The sequence below is a fragment of the Schistocerca americana genome, chromosome 2, assembly GCF_021461395.2.
Source record: "Schistocerca americana isolate TAMUIC-IGC-003095 chromosome 2, iqSchAmer2.1, whole genome shotgun sequence".
Lineage (NCBI taxonomy): Eukaryota > Metazoa > Arthropoda > Insecta > Orthoptera > Acrididae > Schistocerca > Schistocerca americana.
This window is the reverse complement of record NC_060120.1, coordinates 183887782-183903506: the sequence shown is the minus strand read 5'-3', so window position 1 is coordinate 183903506 and position 15725 is coordinate 183887782.

Below are 15725 nucleotides of genomic sequence, written 5' to 3'. Positions count from 1 at the left end.
TTTGCAAGATACAGGAACATTTTGTAGATCAATTAGACTTGTATTATAGGACAATCTTAGACGAAAACATTGTCTACCACTTCTATCATAAAGAAATTGTATTTATCAAAAATAGTTTGTCAGGGTATAATTTTAAAATATCGATTTATTGTAACGTATCGATTTACTGAGACATGCCTTTTCATAGTTTATCAGTCATTTGTGTAACATATCGATTACAAAGTCTTTAACTTCCATAGATACATTTTTAAAACTTGGACGCATGAAAGGATACATTGTCTTTGAGTGTTAAGAAATAGTGCGCGGTAGGCAGAGCGGCAGCAGCGGGCAGAGCGAGTCGTAGTCGAGCCCTGGGTGACGTGGAATGTTGCTAGGTTGGCTTAGTTGAGGAGTTCTGGGTCAGAGCAAATGGTTCCCTTTCGAAGACTGGAAATTTTGAGAAGTGGAGAACAGCTAAGAATTGAATATTATTGAAGGAAAGATTTTTGGAATTTGATTTTGATGCAGAAACGACTCAGCAACCAAAAGGTTTTTGTCGCATTGCTTTTCATTCATTTATTGATTATTGTACTTTATTAAATTTCACTGTTCAGTGACTTCCAATATTAGGTAAAGGAGATGATTTTATCAATGCGCAGGGCATTAGTAGGTTCCATCCACTTCTGTCAGTTAAAAGGAGATCTTGATTTAATAATTTAAAAGTAAAACCGACAGCAATTTTATACTTCAAAATTCTTGGTGTCTGTGAAAGGGTTAAAGAGAATGAATATTTTATTAAAAGGAGTTTAAATGTTAGATCTGCAATTTTGAGAAAATTAAATTTGCTCTGATTCCATTTTATGTTTCATTTACAATCATCCTCTACCTTTTCTTAAATGGCATACATTTTGAATTCAGTGAGTACTAAGAGGAGTGATAGTAAATGAAGAGAACGACGAGTGGATAGGGTGTCGTCTTTCTTGATAAGTGGTAGATTACAGCACGCTACACAGCGCTTTTCTGTTTCAGCTTATTATGTTGCAGAAGTCTTGTTGTTGGCAGCTATGCCGATACAGAAAAGAACCGAGCGTCCGTTGCAGGTAAGACATCACAACATAATTACAGAACTCATTTGGACGGAGATTTCCTTTTTCATGCAGTGAAATAAATTAGACGTGGACACATTCTCGATACACAGTGTATAGCCACTAGGAGTGAGCGTTTCAGTGACAAGATTAATTTCATTTAACACGGTCAATATTCAAAGTTTGTTTCATCAGAAATTTTCAAATTAGATAATTTTCATTGTGTTAGATATTTACGGCAATTTACCATCAGTAAATATTTTTTCATTAGTTGCTTTCAAATATTATTAATTTATCTTTCGCACAAGGGTAATGAAAAAAGCTATTTTGTAAGCATACAAAACTAATTACGTTTACAGTTCGATCTAAACTTAATTCTTATAAGTACAGTAATCCCGTAGTAAGAAGGCAAGATAAAACAGTTTAATTCCGATATTTTGAGATAAAATTTACATAAGCATTAATTTTACATTTTGTAAGCGCGAGACCAAGGGGTTTTTAACACTGAAGGACGATTTTAGTCAAAATCTCGCACAGCGCTGGATGTTAAGTGAATACAGTAGTGGAAATCAGTATAAAGGTATGGATATTTGTAAGAAAATAAACATTGTCGCTTGGAATAGTTGTGCGCAGTGTTTATGCAAGTATGAGATCCAGCACAGCGACAAATCCAGTCCAGTGATATCGCATTTGACGTCAGTTGTACAGCATATAACAAGACATCAACGATCAGGAGATACAGGGTGGGACTCGGTATTAAGGCAGTCAGCTCTGTGCGGTGTTAGTGTTTGCGTACGTGCCTTTACTGCAGACAGGATACAGAAAACATTCGTGACAGTGCGTGTTATATATATAAACCACCATTGCGACAATGCCAGACGGAAAACAGTTTTAACGTGATGAAAAGGCAAAAATCGGTGCATGCAAGGAAATAGATCTCTCTAATTGTCATACCGCCAAGAACTTGAATCGTCAAAGTACAGTTGTTGACAATTTCGTAAGATTGGGCACAAAATACACAGGGTGTTACAAAAAGGTAAGGCCAAACTTTCAGGAAACATTCCTCACACACAAAGAAAGAAAATATGTTATATGGATATGTGTCCGGAAACGCTTACTTTCCATGTTAGAGCCCATTTTATTACTTCTCTTCAAATCACATTAATCATGGAATGGAAACACGCAGCAACAGAACGTACCAGCGTGACTTCAAACACTTTGTCACAGGAAATGTTCAAAATGTCCTCCGTTAGCGAGGATACATGCATACACCCTCCGTCGCATGGAATCCCTGGTGCGCTGATGCAGCCCTGGAGAATGGCGTATTGTATCACAGCCGTCCACAATACGAGCACGAAGAGTCTCTACATTTGGTACCGGGGTTGCTTAGACAAGAGCTTTCAAATGCCTCCATAAATGAAAGTCAAGAGGGTTGAGGTCAGGAGAGCGTGGAGGCCATGGAATTTGGTCCGCCTCTACCAATCCATCGGTCACCGAATCTGTTGTTGAGAAGCGTACGAACACTTCGACTGAAATGTGCAGGAGCTCCATCGTGCACGAACCACATGTTGTGTCGTACTTGTAAAAGCACATGTTCTAGCTGCACAGGTAGAGTATCCCGTATGAAATCATGATAACGTGCTCCATTGAGCGTAGGTGGAAGAACATGGGGCCCAATCAAGACATCACCAACAATGCCTGCCCAAACGTTCACAGAAAATCTGTGTTGATGACGTGATTGCACAATTGCATGCGGATTCTCGTCAGCCCACACATGTTGATTGTGAAAATTTACAATTTGATCATGTTGGAAACTAAAATGAGCTCTAACATGGAAATTAAGCGTTTGCGGACACATGTCCACATAACATCTTTTCTTTATTTGTGTGTGAGAAATGTTTCCTGAAAGTTTGGCCGCACCTTTTTGTAACACCCTGTAGAAACTATGGAGAACATAATTAACGTAGCAAATTATCTGAGGCATCGAAACAGTTAATTTTGTGCAAAGAGAGGGCCACAAGCCGTTATTCTTCTCAACTTGTGGCTGATTTACAGTTGCCAACAACTGCCAGACTTGTACGAAAAATTTTGTCAAATGAGAAACATCTTGCATTCAAAGAACGACTGCAGAAGCCTGCTGTAACATCCGAATGTAATCAAGCTATTCTGGAGTTTGCTGAAAAACATGTGTCATGGAATTCAGAATGGGATAAAGTGATCCTCAGTGATGAGAAGTAGTTTAAATTAGATGGGCCAGCTGGATTTCAATATTACTGGCATGATCTGAGGACAGAGCAGCAGGTAAGATGAGCAGAAATATTGATGGTAGAAGTGTTAAGATTTGGGCAGCTTTCTGGGCTGAAGGTAGATCATGCACTGCATGGCTCAATACTAAAATGAACTGTTACATGTTTACTGCGATGCTAGAGACAGAACTGATTAGAATGTTTGAGGACCTAAGGGACGAAAGTCTAATATTCAAAAAATAATGCATCTGCATATGTTTCTGCTACAGCAAAGATAAAGATATCGACTTCTTGCCCTGGCCTGCACGTAGCCCGGATTTCAACCCCATGGGGAATGTTTGCAAGGCGTAATTATCCCAATGGAAGGCAATTTGATGCCATACGTGAGCTGAAAAGAGTAATACGAAATGAGTGCGTGACAATTTCACTGCAAGAACTGCAGACCCTAATAAAATCAATGCTGATGAGAATTTTTGAGGTAGTTTTGTAGAACGGAGGTTGGACAAAGTACTAGCAATGCAACAACAGAACAAGGGGTGCCTTTATAGCAATTTCCACCTAGGAAATGCAATCGCCGTATTTTGTTACTCGTGCTACGAAAGAAACTAAGTAATTCCGTCATGATTGATTGTTTTATATGTATTCACTACTTTAATAATAAATTAGTTATACATATATTTGAGACACTGTACGATTTCTTTCGTAGGACCTCTGCCTTTATACAGGGTGATTCAAAAAGAATACCACAACTTTAGGAATTTAAAACTCTGCAACGACAAAAGGCAGAGCTAAGCACTATCTGTCGGCGAATTAAGGGAGCTATAAAGTTTCATTTAGTTGTACATTTGTTCGCTTGAGGCGCTGTCGACTAGGCGTCAGCGTCAGTTGATGCTAAGATGGCGACCACTCAACAGAAAGCTTTTTGTGTTATTGAGTACGGCAGAAGTGAATCGACGACAGTTGTTCAGCGTGCATTTCGAACGAAGTATGGTGTTAAACCTCCTGATAGGTGGTGTATTAAACGTTGATATAAACAGTTTACAGAGAATGGGTGTTTGTGCAAAGGGAAAAGTTCTGGACGGCCGAGAACGAGTGATGAAAATGTAGCACGCATCCAGCAAGCATTTGTTCGCAGCCCAGGAAAATCGACTCGCAGAGCTAGCAGAGAGCTGCAAATTCCACAATCAACTGTACGGAGAGTCCTACGAAAAAGGTTAGTTATGAAACCTTATCGTCTGAAATTGGTTCAAGCACAGTCTGCAGCTGATAAGATTAAAAGAATCGATTTCTGTGATTTTATCCTTGCTCAAATGAAAACAGATGAATCTTTCGTTTCAAAGATTGTGTTTAGTGATGAAGCAACTTTCCACACTAACGGGAAAGTCAACCATCACAATGTCTGTATATGGGGCACTGAGAATCCGCGGGAAACAACTCAGTATGAACGTGACTCGCCTAACGTTTTCTGTGCCATTTCAGCCAATAAAGTTTTTGGTCCCTTTTTCTTCGAAGGTGCTACTGTAACTGGACTACAGTATCTGGAGATGTTAGAGAATTGGCTGTTCCCTCAGCTCGAACAAGAAGCACAACAATTCATATTTCAGCAGGATGGAGTGCCACCACATTGGCACTTATCTGTCCATAAGTACCTGAACGTCAACTACCCGAGGCGATGGATCGGCAGCCAGGCAGCCCGTGACAGAGCACTTCATCACTGGCCTCTAAGAAGCCCTGATCTTACCCCCTGCGATTTTTTCTTATGGGGGTATGTTAAGGATATGGTGTTTCGGCCACCTCTCCCAGCCACCATTGATGATTTGAAACGAGAAATAACAGCAGCTATCCAAACTGTTACGCCTGATATGCTACAGAGAGTGTGGAACGAGTTGGAGTATCGGGTTGATATTGCTCGTGTGTCTGGAGGGGGCCATATTGAACATCTCTGAACTTGTTTCTGAGTGAAAAAAACCTTTTTAAATACTCTTTGTAATGATGTATAACAGAAGGTTATATTATGTTTCTTTCATTAAATACACAATTTTAAAGTTGTGGTATTCTTTTTGAATCACCCTGTACTGTTTTACACTACTGTATTGTAGGCCAGTTTGAGGCTTGATAGACTGCAAGCGTCCTGTATCATAATGTTCATCTACGCTGTTGTGATGCGCTGTAAACAGTTATCCTTTACACTCCGTATATTTACAAGACATAATGGATAACATCAGGAGCTCTACGAAATTGTTTCCAGACAATGCTGTTGTATAAAATGAACTCGTAATGGCAGGAGTTAGTAGCGAAATGCGGAAAAATGTGCAGAGGATTGACGCTCGGTGCAGTAATTGGCAGTTGACCCTCTTTGTGAAGTAATGTAGCTTATTACACGTAAGAACGATGAAATCGTCGCTATTATACGATTGCTCGATTCCAGAACAGCCAGCATAAGTAATGATACTTGTAAAATATCTGGCAGTATCCGTATGGAGAGATTTAAAGTGGAACGAAGACATAAAAGTAATCGTGTATAGGTATGGCAGACGCCATACAGAGATTCATTGGAAGAATCATCATCAGGAAACGTATTATACGAGTGCTGTTCAATGACTAACGCAACACACTTTTTTAAAGCAAGTTGGTTTTATTCAGGATTCCAATGTACATACACTACTGGCCATTACAACTGCTAAACCAAGAAGAAATGCAGATGATAAACGGGTATTCATTGGACAAATATATTATACTAGAACTGATATGTGATTACATTATCACGCAATTTGGGTGCACAGATCCTGAGAAATAAGAACCCAGAACAACCACCTCTGGCCATAATAGCGGCCTTGATACGCCTGGGCATTGAGTCAAACAGAGCTTGGATGGCGTGTACAGGTACAGCTGCCCATGCAGCTTCAACACGATACCACAGTTCATCAAGAGTAGTGACTGACGTGTTGTGACGAGCCAGTTGCTCGGCCACCATTGACCAGACGTTTTCAATTGGTGAGAGGTCTGGAGAATATGCTGGCCAGGGCAGCAGTTGAACATTTTCTGTATCCAGAAAGGCCCGTACAGGACCTGCAACATGCGATCGTGCATTATCCTGCTGAAATGTAGGGTTTCGCAGGGATCGAATGAAGGGTAGAGCCACGGGTCGTAACACATCTGAAATGTAACGTCCACTGTTCAAAGTGCCGTCAATGCGAACAAGAGGTGACCGAGACGTGTAACCAATGGCACCCCATACACATCACGCCGGGTGATACGCCAGTATGGCGATGACGAATACATGCTTCCAACGTGCGTTCACCGCGATGTCGCCAAACACGGATGCGACCATGATGATGCCGTAAACAGAATCTGGATTCATCCGAAAAAATGACGTTTTGCCATTCGTGCACCCAGGTTCGCCGTTGGGTACATCATCGCTGGCGCTCCTGTCTGTGAAGCAGCGTCAAGTGTAACCGCAGCTGTGGTCTCCGAGCTGATAGTCCATGTTGCTGCAAACGTCGTCGAACTGTTCGTGCAGATGGTTGTTGTCTTGCAAACGTCCCCATCTGTTGACTCAAGGATCGAGACGTGGTTGCACGATCCGTTACAGCCATGCGGATAAGATGACTGTCATCTCGACTGCTAGTGATACGAGGCCGTTGGGATCCAGCACGGCGTTCCGTATTACCCTCCTGAACCCACCGGTTCCATATTCTGCTAACAGTCATTGGATCTCGACCAACGCGAGCAGCAATGCCGCTATACAATAACCCGCAATCGCGATAGGCTACAATCCGACCTTTATCAAAGTCGGAAACGTGATGGTACGCATTTCTACGCATTTCTCCTCCTTACACGAAGCATCACAGCAACGTTTCACCAGGCAACGCCGGTCAACTCCTGTTTGTGTATGAGAAATCGGTTGGAAACTTTCCTCACGTCAGCACGTTGTAGGTGTCGCCACCGGCGCCAACCTTGTGTGAATGCTCTGAAAAGCTAATCATTTGCATATCACAGCATCTTCTTCCTGTCAGTTAAATTTCGCGTCTGTAGCACGTCATATTCTTGGAGTAGAAATTTTAATGGCCAGTAGTGTATATGGTAGTATCCGTACGGAGAGATTTAAAGCGAAACGAAGACAAAACTAATCGTGTATAGGTATGGCAAATGCCAGATAGAGATTCATTGGAAGAATCATCATCAGGAACCGTATTATATGAGTGCTGTTCAATGAGTAACGCAACACACTTTTTTAAAGCAAGTTGGTTTTATTCAGGATTCCAGTGTACCTGTTATTCTCCATCCTTTGGGCTACAAAACCCTATTTTTCAACATAATCTCCTTTCAACGCGTCAGCCGTACACCACTTTACTGGAAAGGTCTGTATGGCCGCATGTTACCACACTACCTGTCGCCATCGGAGCCAACATCTTGCTGTGCCAATACCCCCCCCCACCACCCACGTTCTGCTTCCCGCGGAGTGCGTTCTTTATTGAACCAAACAGATGGAAGTCTGAAGGGGGAGATCCGGGCTCTACGGTGGATCAGTAAGGACAAACCAGTGAAGTTTTGTGAGCTCCTCTCGGGTGGGCAGACGTGTGTGAGGCCTTGTGTTGTCGTGGAGAAGGAGAGGTTCGTCTGAATTTTTGTGGCGACGAACATGCTGAGGTCCAGTATTGCAGGAGTCACAGCTGTGTGCGCCGGCCGGCACGCGGAAGACCGCACAGCTCGGTGGAACCTTGTTGCGATGACGTGAGACAGCGCGCTCAACGACTCACCGTGCTTTTGTTCACTGCCAGATCTCTGTAGAATTTCTGCAAGCAGCTATGAATACATGCGATGCTCTGATTTTCAGCCAAAAGAAACTTACTGACAACTATCTGCTTGGAACACACCTCCATTACAGCCGACATTTTGGAGGCTACATACAGCGCTGTCACCTATCAGGACTTCATGAAACTATAGGGGCTGAGGTGTGAGTATTCCACAACATCCCACTACAAACTCCGCCTTTTTTTCACCCGAAATCAACAAACAAAAAATTGTGTTGCATTACTTATTGAATGCGGCTCGTAAATTTTAATGGTTGTGATTGTAATAGTATGTAACAACAATTAGATGCTAACCGATTTTGATTGGTCATCATCAATCTTCAGACCATGCTCATAGTATGATTGGTAAAGGAGAAAATGTATGGGCACCATTCCCCAAAGGGGTATGGGAGATGCTACACGCTGGCGTCCAGCACCGTATAAGCTGTCGCCTTTTAACAGAATATAGCAGTGAGCATTTGGAATCTTACTTTCAAGTAGTGTAGATGCAGTGTCCGTTACAATGCGAATTAGCGTCTGTTCTTAATAGTAGAACCCTAAGCTAGTTTTAGGAACACGTCTTAAGCCGCCCACGTCTTTAGATTACCTATGGTAGTGACCATTTTACTTAGGTGGGGTTGATAAATAACGGCCCCTACTTGCTGAACACCGCATTATTTCCTGGAGACTTCAAACGCAGTTTCTCCGTTCGACATATCTCCTGTCCCCGACATTAAGAATAGAAACACTACTCGGGAAAACAAAGCAGCAAGAGCCAGCATCATCACTAGATCGTCATGCAAGGATCATCTGAGTTGCTTGACAAAAGAGCTGCCAAGAAATAGTTTTACTACGAAGGGGAGGGGGGAAGGGTTGAGGAGACCAAAGGCCTTCGGAAAACTAACGGCCTGGATGTCAACGACGGGGCTATACCAGACTCGAACAATGCAACCTGCATCTTTTATGATGAAAACTCCTCTCAAGGCACTCGCGAAGAAGTGTTAGTAGGCAAACGTGGGCTTGCTTGCATTGCGCCTGGAGTGAAAGATCCATTTACATCTGCGATTTCTGTAAATAGTTTTGATATCATGTTCATTTGAAGTATTTATAAACAAGCGGCTCTTTGCACAGTAAACCACCGTTTTGTGTCATCTCGTCCAGTTTTATTAAAATATTTTTTTAAGAAATTGGACCTTTTTGGGCAAGATCCATACTCGCACTCTTGTTTAGCAGTTTTTAGAAATTTGGTTTTCGAATAGAAGTAATTGATATTAATGATCGTATGGTCTCCTATCATTTTGTAAACTTGTTATACACAACCCAGCCATGTTAACGTGATCACCGCCTATATCAGACGTCAACGCTCATAACCGCTCACAGACAGCAGGTAGCAGCACAAGCGCAGTCGTCGTAATACGGAAACGGAGCGATTTATCTGACGTTCGAAAGGGCAAGATCATTGGCTTTCCACGCAAGAATGGAAACATTTCCGAAACAGCTAAGTTTGTAAACTACTGGCGTGCCACCGTGGTTAAAGTATACCGCGCATGGTAAAAGGAGGCGCCGAGGCGACTGCGGTGCGCCAGAGGCCATAGATGACCGGTGAACGACGGCTATTGACATATATATAAAGGAGGACGGACATGCAACTGTTGAGCATGTGACCGACCAGATGAACCAAGGGGCTGCCAGCAGTGTTCCCTCAGCGACCGTTCAGCGAACAGTGCTGCAAATGGGCCTTCGCCGCAGGCGCCTGATTCAGGAACCCATGATGACTGCTGTTCATCGGCGATGAAGATTGGAATTTGCACACCATTACAGAACTGGACGTCCACCGAGTGGTCACAGGCGGTCTTTTCAGAAGAACCGCGTCTTATGCTCCATCATACACATGGCCGTTTGTGTGTAGGGCCAGAAATGTCTGGAACCAAATACCCTGCAACAATCGTCTGGAGGGTCCAAGTTGGAGGAAGGAGCGTTATGGTCAGGGGAATGTTATCTTGGCATTCCCTGAGTAATCTCGCCATTCTGAAAGGCGACAATGGATCAACACAAACATGCATGTCTCTTCAGAGACCATGTCCACCCTTACATGCAGTTTGTTTTTACTCGACACGATGGCATCAACCGACAGAACTACGTAACGTGTAACACAGTTCGCAGTCTACGTACGTGGTTCGAAAAGTACCAGGATAAGTTCACGGTCCTCCCCTGGCAACCAAACTCGCCGGATTGAAACCCAATCGAGAACCTGTGGGACCACCTGTATCAGGCTCTTCGCGCAGGAACCTCACTGACAACCCTAGTGCAGCTGGCCCCAGCACTGAAGTTGACATGGCTCCTCATCGATGTCGGTACCTTCCAGAAGCTCTTTGACTCCCTTCCTCCGCATCTCGCAAAAATCCACACTGTAAAAGTTGCTTATTCAGGCTTCTGCAGATGGTCACATTAACTTTACTGGACAGTGTAGTTGTTTAGAAGGTCAAAAAACTAAAATGTTTCCAAAAGAAAGTATCTTTAAGTCAAAAACAAAAGAGGGTGCCCATATTTACACGTTCTCCTCTATCTGTATGCAGTGCTCACTACAACATCGTTACCAAGCGTAGCTAGTCTCCTACTGGTTCCGCCGGCCGGAGTGGCTATAAAGGCACATTTGCATGCCGAGCGTGAGTTTCCTCGGAAACGCGAAATATTAATTAAATAAATAATCAGTGACAAATAAATAAAGCCTATGGCACACAACTGCAGCGCTGTGTCGCTGATAAAACAAAAGCACAATTACATTACTCTTATGTTTGATTAAGAAAATAGAGAGCTCTGGTTGAAGTGGTGCGAGAAGCACGTATTTTATTTTATTGTCTGGCACACCGCCATATTTCATGTTATAAAGGAATACTGCGAGTTGCAACCACACTAGGCACTCGATTCTGTAAAGAATTTATATTTATAAAAGTAAGTAGGATTATGAACTGTAGGCTTATTCATTGAATATATCTGATTTAACTAACTGTGTAACTTTTTTATGTTTAGTAGACAATCACCTCTGTACGACGTATTGGCATGGCTGGCAAATTATTGTAATATTGAGATTTAGATTATGAGTCCGCACCTACCGCAGCAGTCTTTGGAAACGATTTAATTACGAAGTCCGATTATTCAGTTTTATTTCACGGTCAACTACGAGTAACATTGCCTTTACGAAAAAGCCATTGTCAAGCGTCTGATACCGAATAATTAAACGTCCACGTTCCAGATAAGCAAATACAATTGCAATCACAATCACCATCATACAGATAGAATAATTAACATATTTAAAATAATAACATTTTTTATTTATTTATTTTATTTATTTTATATTGGCGACTGCGTGTCGGACTTGTTATTTTGTCATTTGTTACATTGTTCTCTTTGTTTCATGTAAAAAATCAACTTTCTGGACCTGGACGTCAATGTATGAGAGATAACAAAATCTGAAGATATTTTCCAATTCTGAAATTTTGCGGGAAGACGCAATGAAACTTCCAGCAAAATAAGGTAAGACGCAGCATCTTTGCATTAGCAGGCTTGACCAGACGTATAATTCAGTGTATTAGCTTTTCAGTAAATTCTGTAGTGATTCTTTTCTGCATAACAGTTTCAGTGATAAATTTCATTCTCAGTACTTTTCCCTAAACAATAACGTATGCAACAATACCAATACACGAGTGTACAATATGGCCGACTTCTGTACGATATCATGTAACATGGCCAGCAGCCATTACCAATAATCTCAAATTCAGTTTATATCTTTAAATTAACAGACAGCCATTGTTGCTACGAGCGATTCATGCTCAACTACATTTTATTTTAAAATCAGTGTCAAAAATTTTCTTGAAACATATATCACGTCTGGCATGGTAATAACTAGAAAACAATACGCAAAAATGGAACAGCAAGGACGTACTATTCAGACGCAATCCGACACGGACGTGAGACAAGTGTTAGAAAATGACTTTACGACAGCAACCGGTAGTGACGATTCATCAAACATTGACGCAAGTGTTGACGAAAATTTTGACAATAGGCCGTCCACTACAAAAATTTCAAAATCTCAATCAGAGCCCATGTTAATGCATGACGTCACGTCTAATGACGCGGCGGGGGCAGAGACCTTGCAAACGGTAAACATTGCCGACATGTTACAAATGCTAATGAAACAAAACGCCGAAAACATGGCAACCTTAAAGGCACAATTAGAGACACAAAATGAACAGTTAAAAACACAAAATGACGAAATCAAATCTGATCTCATAGCAATCAAGATAGGTAATGACACTTTATGTAAGCGTGTGGAACTTACAGACGCCACACTGACCAAACAGATGACCGAACTCAGTACTAAATTTTCCCAGCTCAATACGAGACAAGAAAAGACTACAACTGACGTAGCACTTTTACAGACACAAGTAAAAAACCTTAATGTCACGTGTGAAGTTCTTACTGAACAAATTCAAACATATCCTTCAGTACATGACAATCTTGAAAAACGAATTACTGACGTACAGAATAAATTTGACAATGTTGAACAACACCTGACTGACATCTTACAATCAGATGCCACAGCTCATTTTCAAAATATTAATAAAGAATTTCATGATTGGGTTGAGAACAAAGACAAACATTTTGATAGATGCTTACGTGAAAATTTACCAACAATTGTGCACGACTCCGTAGCGCAACACATTACTAATAACAAACAGCTGATCAGTGACGCAGTACAATCCGTCACTGCACCCATGAGACAATTCACCGATCAACTACAGTCTGAATGTAACGAAAATATCAGTCAAAATGTACAGTTCAGAAACCAATATACATTCGAGTATGATACACACATCACGCACAAATACGAAACAAACATCACAGAAACATAATAAAAAGAAAACAAAAATTCGAGGTAGGAATGCTTGTACTACTTCGTACTCATCATAAATCTGTAGCACTCAAACGACGCAACGCTAAGTGGCGTCTGCTATATGAAGGACCTTATATAATTGTTAACATAGCGCATCCTGGTGCGTATCTGTTACAACATCCTAGAACTAACAAAATTATTGGGCTATACGCACACCGAGATCTTAGAGCATTTCATGCTGAATAATGTCAAGGTCATACCCATCAAAATATTGCTAAGCAACTCGAAAAACTCTGTTGTTACAACACAGATAATAAGTAGTATAGAAATTTTCATTTCAGCGGTTCCAGTGACGCAGTTGAAGACAGAAGAACTCTTCTTTCAGCGCGCGCCTCCACCTGAAAGACGGAATATTAAAGTAAAATTTATGATTACGTAGCAGTAGATGACATATTAATTTTTCACGGAACATTTGTTACTGAAGGTACCACTGACTTGGTGTGACACCTGACGAACTGACAGACGTCATCTGTGAAGCGATCTTTTACTTTGAGAAATAGATTAGACGCACATCTCTCAACACGAAAAGCATCTATCAGTAGTCAAGGCCACACAGACACTCTACACACACGCACAAAACGCGAGGAATCGAACATTTTCTCTCTCTTACTATTTTGAATATTTATTGAGTAGTGAAAACGCCTGGTCTTGCCTACTGATGTAATGAATGTTGTGTCTAACCTATCTTAATTTCAGATGACATCACAAAAAACATCGATAATATCCCAGCAAAACCACTAAAGAGGATGTAAATATCTGCAATTCATGTAATCAAATGTGACACAATGTAATAACCTATAGCGATGTAATGATGATGTAAACATGTTTATGTGCAACTATATTATGTTTATGCTAAGAAAATATGTGACGTGTGTATGTATAATTACTTATTTTTTTAACTGATGTATAGTGTAACTGTTACTATGTAAAAATTTGAACAAAACGAGTGCCAAAAAGACATTGCATAGTGAACCACTGTTCACGAACATTAACGAACATTACTAACTCTGCAACTACGCGGAAACCTATGTGAAAGAAACTGTTAATGCCATTCATTATGCAGCGTATCTATGTAAACGCAATGAACGATTTCCTTGATTAATAACTACGAACATTTAGGTGAGCTATATTCAGCAAAAAACTGAAAATGTGAAGTGCATAATTCGTGCATCGTCTAGTGACATTACTACAGTACCCAACTTCAAGATGTTAACTGGATTAAATGGACACAAAGTGCCTGTCCAGAAAACAACACGACGGGTGGAAGAATTTTGGTTGGAACTTCAGGGAATGAAATGTTCTCGAAATGTGACGGACACTCTTACCTGGACTGTCCAAGGATCGACGCCAGCTATGTGCCGTCCGAGGTTCTGCAACCACGCTTCCACGGAATGTAAAAAACGAACTGCACGTGGACCAATTACTCGACGGGTCACGTCTGATCTGTAATAAGCAATGCTTTTAGTCACAACGAACTGCATCATTACGACTATAATGGAAATGAGAAATGGACACGCTTATGTATTAATCACGTTGTTATACAACGATGTTACTGTGATCAAAAAACTTTACCATGACGATACTAACCTGTAAAAAACTATTGTGCAGCGGATGAATATGAACTGTAATAACGACACGATGTGTATAGGTCAACGCACCTGAAAAATACGGACATTTTTCTTTGAAGTATTTCAAAACAATACTATGTAACTAAGAACATTCAACAATCTAAGTTGTATTGTGTTATAACAAATATTGTAAATTTAAAACTAAGTTACCTGTCATAGAATGTAGTCTTCATATGTAATCTTGGTTGAATATTTTCTTTGTGCAACGACTGAAAAACGCGCGCACATGAACAATATGATCTGCAATACTGTGCCGCGTGATCTAACTGTACGATATAACGGCAGTGCCGCAGTTACACAGACGCTTCTGCGCATGCGCGCACTCTATCTGCCAACATTAGAACTTTTACGGCGCACCCGCGTCATTCAAATTTTGTATATAATGTGTATAATGTGTAATGTAATTCATGTAAATAGTTGTAGATAACTTAGATTTTCTTGTGCCTTTAGGTGAATTGCTCGCCTGCAGGTGTGTCCTTTCGCCTCGCAATTCAGGGGGCAATATAAAGGCACATTTGCATGCCGAGCGTGAGTTTCCTCGGAAACGCGAAATATTAATTAAATAAATAATCAGTGACAAATAAATAAAGCCTATGGCACACAACTGCAGCGCTGTGTCGCTGATAAAACAAAAGCACAATTACGTTACTCTTATGTTTGATTAAGAAAATAGAGAGCTCTGGTTGAAGTGGTGCGAGAAGCACGTATTTTATTTTATTGTCTGGCACACCACCATATTTCATGTTATAGAAGAATACTGCGAGTTGCAACCACACTAGGCACTCGATTCTGTAAAGAATTTATATTTATAAAAGTAAGTAGGATTATGAACTGTAGGCTTATTCATTGAATATATCTGATTTAACTAACTGTGTAACTTTTTTATGTTTAGTAGACAATCACCTCTGTACGACGTATTGGCATGGCTGGCAAATTATTGTAATATTGAGATTTAGATTATAAGTCTGCACCTACCGCAGCAGTCTTTGGAAACGATTTAATTACGAAGTCCGATTATTCAGTTTTATTTCACGGTCAAC